Source organism: Thalassophryne amazonica, chromosome 8 (assembly GCF_902500255.1).
Source record: "Thalassophryne amazonica chromosome 8, fThaAma1.1, whole genome shotgun sequence".
NCBI classification, from domain to species: Eukaryota; Metazoa; Chordata; class Actinopteri; order Batrachoidiformes; family Batrachoididae; genus Thalassophryne; species Thalassophryne amazonica.
The window spans coordinates 89,690,043-89,696,042 of NC_047110.1; the positions used below are offsets into that span (position 1 = coordinate 89,690,043).

Sequence of the window (6,000 nt, forward strand, 5' to 3'; positions counted from 1 at the left end):
TGGTCCACCTTCCAATATGACATAAATTACTGAGATGCTGGGTGGATTGTATTTTGCTCAGTCTGTTTTACTAAACTAAATGGTAAAAGTACTGCATTTATATAGCACTTTTTCATCTGCATCAGACAGACTTATGGATGGATAAACCCATCCATAAGTCCTTGCGACTCACTGCTAATTAATTTAGTTAATGGAGAAGTATGGAGAAGCCTGACCAATATATTGGCTGGCTGCTAATATTATACAAACAATGGTACAAATATTTCATGAGGTGAAAGCTGGAACGTGCCATTCAATAAGGCAAAGCCGAGTTGAATGGTACGTTCCAGCTTTTTCCAGCTTTCCAGCGAATTAAATATTCGTTCCATTGAAAGAACATAAAACCATTCGTTATTTGTTTTATATAACGGCTAAAATAGATCCTTGTCATTTGATATTATATTAATTTATAAACAACGAAAAAGGGATTTACATTTTGGTGTTCTGCAGCTGCTAAAGTTCAACAAGAACTTTAAAGAGGAGTCCAAATTGTGATGTGTAGTCCAGTGATGCTGTGTACTTTGTTCTTCTTTAAAAAAAAAAAAAAAAAAAAAAAAAAAAACAAACACTCCACTTTGTAGTTCCTCAGTCCAGCGAAAAAAATCACATCAGCTTTTCATCCTAACAACTCTTGAAGTTCCTCAGTCCAGTGAAAAATCACGTCAGCTTTACATCCTAACAACTCTTGGTGTAGTTCCTCAGTCCAGTGAAAAATCACGCCAGCTTTTCATCCTAACAACTCTTGGTGTAGTTCCTCAGTCCAGTGAAAAATCACATCGGCTTTTCATCTGAACAGCTCTTCATGCCTCCAGACGGCTTACAGCAGAATGGATTTTTGTGTGTGTGTGTTAGAAGAACTAGAACTGTCAATTCGCTTTTTCCAAATCGTCATCTGTCAGTGACACAAACTCCGCTGTGTTTGTTTCACGTGACATACAAAGCACCAATCAAATGCCAAGGATCCAGTTGGATGGCAGTTGTTAGGCAGGGCAAAAATAGATGACAAGTTTATTTAGTTGCGCAGCATGAAGCTGCTGCAGCCCACACTCACATTGCCTTAATTGGGATGATGCCTGTTTCAAAGTTTAGCGTATACAATCAAATGTATATGCGCGGTTGTTTTAATTCTGGTGTGTGCCATTATTACATTCCACTAGTAATAACTGTGGATTAATTGTATGCTGTATTTTTGTCTGAGGTAATTGGGTGTGATATGAACTGTCCTTTTAGGGATCAATAAAGTTGTTTGAATCTTGAATCTAGTTATACTCAAGATCCTGACCACACACGAACAGATTGAGGTGTATCTGCATAATCTTTGTATCATTTTCATCCACACGTAAACAGCATTTTGGGCAGCATAAAATGACAGTATGTGAAAACAGGTCCCAGAGTGGGTAAATCTGAAGATGATGGATTTGTGTCTCCATGTGCACAAGCAATACAGAATGTTTCTGAAAGGATTATGTTACAGCAGCGCCTGTCTAACCACAGCAGTTCATAAGTAATCCCAATTATCATTCAAAGATGAGAAACTGTACCATCAACTAACAAGCTGTCATTACAGCAGACAAAACGATATTTAATGAATCCTCCTTCCACATTTCTGTACAGTGCATTCAGTATGGATTTATGGTGTGTGTATATATATATATATATATATATTGAACTCCCACAAGCCTGAAGCATCTGCACAAAACACCTCGCGTGGAATATGTGAATATCTTAATAGGTACGTTAAAGTCTACGTGGACTCACACATAGACTTTAACGTACCTATTAAGATATTCACATTGTGGACGCACACCCAACACAACCACATAAAAGGTCTGGCATATGTACTACAACTTTTTTTTTTTTTTATTAAATCAATTTGAGCCTTTTAGTGTGGTCACAGATAGATCATGAAAATGGTACCGTGTTTACAGAACACCATTTGAAAACACCGTTTTGTATCTGTGGACAAGGCCTAAATTTGTCATACCTTGCCATACACAATGATGATAAAGTCTGATTCTAACTATGCAAATCCTGAGCAATGCAACACATTGACTGCCAATCTGAGTGAAGGCAGCGTGATGTACATTGTTGGTTATAGTTCTAGCTACTTGAAGTTCATGTTTAAACTGTACAACATAAAGCATTAATTATATTTGTTTGCAATAACAGTTTGATGGAGAAATGTCAGTGCCAGTGTCAGTGCCAATTTTATGTATATATCAGCAGACATATATGCATTATTTTTTTTTACTCCCCAATATCGTATGGGCCTCCAAAAAATATGCATTGGTCAGGCTCAAATGTATGTATGCAAACTAATGTAATAATCTGCTTTTGTGTGTTCTTCCCAACAAAACAGTAAAGCAGTCATACTGGGGGTATGGTGACTATTTTCTTGTAACCAATGTTTTACAATACAAAGTGGCTACGGGTACGTACATCTGTATCTTCTGTGGGACTGCTAAAGGTACGGACCGAGGTTCACTGAGTGGACGCATGTGACACCGGTGGGAAATACACACGTGGAATAAGTGGTGAAGCTCTTAAAAGACACAGAATATTTTACATCCACTAATGCGTCAGCTGAACTGTGCTGTTTCTATTTTCTCCCTTGTTTCAGAAGCCGTAACTGCCAACTGTCAGCCTGTAAGCTCGCCGTTGTGCTGATAATCATTCGAGTACATTTGCTTAATGAATCTGCTGTAATTTAAGAAGTTCATCAAATGTAAATGAAGAAATTCATCAAAATATTGATGTAAACTGCGAAAGTGTTTTGCTTCTTTCATCGTCCATCCACCTCAAGTTCAAAGCGCTGTTTTCTAAGCGAGGCGGAAAGAATTGTACATGACACCAGACCTTTAGCCGCATATGGCACGGGTACGGACATATTTGCGCATTCTGATTGGTCGGTAAGACACCCTCCGTATCTTTAGAACGGTCTCTGTAGATACTGGTCCGTACCCGTAGCCACTGCCTTTACAATAAAGGTACTTGCCACGTGTCAAAAAGTGATTATTACCATGACTCCCATAGGACCTATAATTACACTCATGAATGAATGAGACTCTCAGATTTCCACTGGGGTGCCTTTAACACAGTATTTTGGTTCAGAAAGTTCATAAAACCTCTACAGGTGTCCAAGTTAATATGTGATCCGTTTTACCGCAGTGCTCTGTTGCTGGACAGTCATTAATTATTTGTAAGGAAACCATAACAAGTAAAAGCTGATCTTCACTCGTCCTCCCCTTTCAGACAGGTCGAACACACACAGTGGATCTCCCACAACAACCAGTTTTACTTTGTGTAAACATGACTCATCTTACAGTAGTCACTAAACCAGGTTATACCAGTAACGGTGCAACATAGGACAATGCAACGGTATGACTGAACTACCTGCTTTGAAAGCCGAACGGCCTCGTCTGGTCAGGCAGACAACGCTGTAGCATAGCTAGCCGTATAGACACGTAGGGGCCTTGTCCTGCCGAACAGCACAATAGCCTCTCGATCGGCAACTTGCTAGCTTTAGCGAGCGTGAGAACAAGCAACAAAACTGACATTTTGGCGTTTCTCCCGCACACTTAATGGTCACCAAGCACCACGCCTGCTCCCCTAGCACCTCAACGGAGCGTACATTACAGAAGAAATATGCATTGTTAAGGTGTCAAGCCGTCCAAGCACAGCAGGCTAACAGCTCACATTAGCACCATGCTAATGAAGGAAGCTATCGCCGCTGTTGTTTTCAAGCACACACAGCACTCTCCGGAGCTACGACGCTTACCTCGGGCGACGATATATCCTCTAACCCACAGCAGGTTAATGTATTAAGGGGTAATATATATAAGAGTTTCTCGCTTTATTGCATTTCATGCGTTGAATCGTTGTTCACACATTCGCACCGCTCCTGAAAGAGAAACGAGACGCCTGGCATTAAGTAGCAGCCGCTCGAGAGCGCGAATAGTTGTTGAAGTTTGACACGGGAGCGCGCTTCACACGAATCACAGGGCTACTGGGGCGGAGCAACAATTTTGTGAGTGGGGTGGAACAAAACACGTGAAACGGAAAAATCTACCGTGGACTGTGTACAGTTTATAAAATCCTGATTACTGATACTGAATCTTGATCCTGACACTGATTCCCAATTACCGTAATTTAAATACAATAAGCCACTACTTTTTTCACACGCTTTGAACACTGCAGCTTTTACAATGAAACGGCTAATTTATGGAGTTTTGCAGGCTTTTTTCATAAGTTGAAATGCTGTCAATTGATTTCCTGAAAGCTCCTCATGCGGTGTAAATTCACACGCAGTGTAAATATAAGGTCTTACCTCTTCGTTTTAGTGAAGAAAAGTCCCTCTCTGGAACTTGGCGCCAGAATTACGCTGTCAGATCAGTTAGCGGATCACAGCCTTACCACAGACTCCATCCGATCCTGGCTGCATTCGATGAAAGTTAGAAAAAAGAAAAAGTTAAAATGACTCAGTTCTCCATGTGGAGCAGAGACACGTGCGCGCCAATATTTACGCCTTCAGGGGAAAAAAGCATTTACGGTACGTATTTAATTAAAAGTTTAAAAATCTTTCTGTGTAAATATCTCATGTTACAACGTGGAGACCCTCGGCTTATAGACGAGTGTGGCCTTTTTCTGTACAATTTCTTTGTTCTTTTTAAAATTGGTGGGTGCGGCTAATGTCCAGGCGCACTCTATACTCTGGAAATTACGGTATACTGTCTGATCCCGTTTATTTTTATGGAGTGAGTCAAAGAGAATAATACAAATTCTATTAATATATAGCGTAGCGTAGCCATGTAAGGACTATAGGTGGAATTTTAGTAATAGTTAGGGGTTATGGCTCAGATTTAGGGCTAGGTTTTAAGGGGTTTAGGGTTAACTTTAGGGCATCTCCATTTCATACTATCGGCCATTGCTGTGTGTATGTGTGTGAGATGCTGCGGCATGGCACAGTGTTGGACTTCTATGTTAACAACCCTTGGTTTGAATCCCAGTCATATCAGAGATTTTCTTTATTTGTTTTAACTTAAAGTATAAAATGATTACAGCAAAGTTAGAAAGCTAGACAATTATAATTTTTTGAACCACAGTGTTTAAGATGGTGACTTCAAAAGGTAGTTTCAGCCCTATATACATATTTCCAGCGTACGGTGAAAACAGCCTGGGACACTATTTCCAACATACGTTGAAAATGGATTCACGTTTGTCAGTTCTTGGGGGCCCCCTACTGGCCTGGGGATCCAAGCATTTGCCTCCATTGCATATTGGCAAGCAGTGCCTCATAAAGAAATTCCGACAAGAATGTACTGTGACCTTCAAACTGTGTGGGAGGTGGGCAATGCCTTTTCACCCTATCTTTGTGCTCAGATTATAGTTTGTTAAATAACAATGCAGCATTGGACACACCCCAAGTTAATTTTTACGGTAATTTTTAGGTCAGGGGGAGATCCCGGATTTTGTAAAAAGAAAATAAAACGGGTGGCATGGATTTATGACAGTGTCTTGGTTGTGCTTCCCTAGTGGGGGTTTGGGAACATGCCCCTCACTCCCCCAGAAAATTTTGAATATTTAAGTGCCATTTCTTGCATTTTGGTGCATATTTCACCACAAAATCACAATCACAGAGAAAAGATACTTTATAACTTGTTTTTTATTCATTTGAACTTGTGTTATACAATCTTGAATGTGATGCTTTGACGTTATGATGACAAGTGACAGAAAACATTCAAACTGTCTTTTGCTAAAAGGGTGACCAACCTTTCTGAATCATGGTCTGGTACAAATTTATCCAGCTAAGTCACTTGTTGCTGAATAGAGTATTCAGAAACAGCATTCAGCAGGTTTTTTGGTCCATGAAAAGGGGTGGGGGGGGGGTTGGGCCCCAAATGCCTCCCTCTGGCTCTGCCCCTGTAGGTGGTGTTGTGGATATGGTGAAGTGCAATGCCAGCA

The 6,000-nt window shown here is 40.4% G+C and overlaps 1 protein-coding gene across 1 annotated transcript in view; it reads right to left on the bottom strand.

Annotated features, from left to right (window-relative positions):
* siah1 (siah E3 ubiquitin protein ligase 1) overlaps nt 1–3,997 on the bottom strand; it is a 62,649-nt gene extending 58,652 nt beyond the window's left edge. The window contains exon 1 of the mRNA XM_034176966.1: nt 3,818–3,997. The gene's annotated coding sequence lies outside the window, so the exon portion shown is untranslated. The remainder of the gene's footprint in view (nt 1–3,817) is intronic.
* Between the last annotated feature and the right edge of the window lie 2,003 nt (nt 3,998–6,000).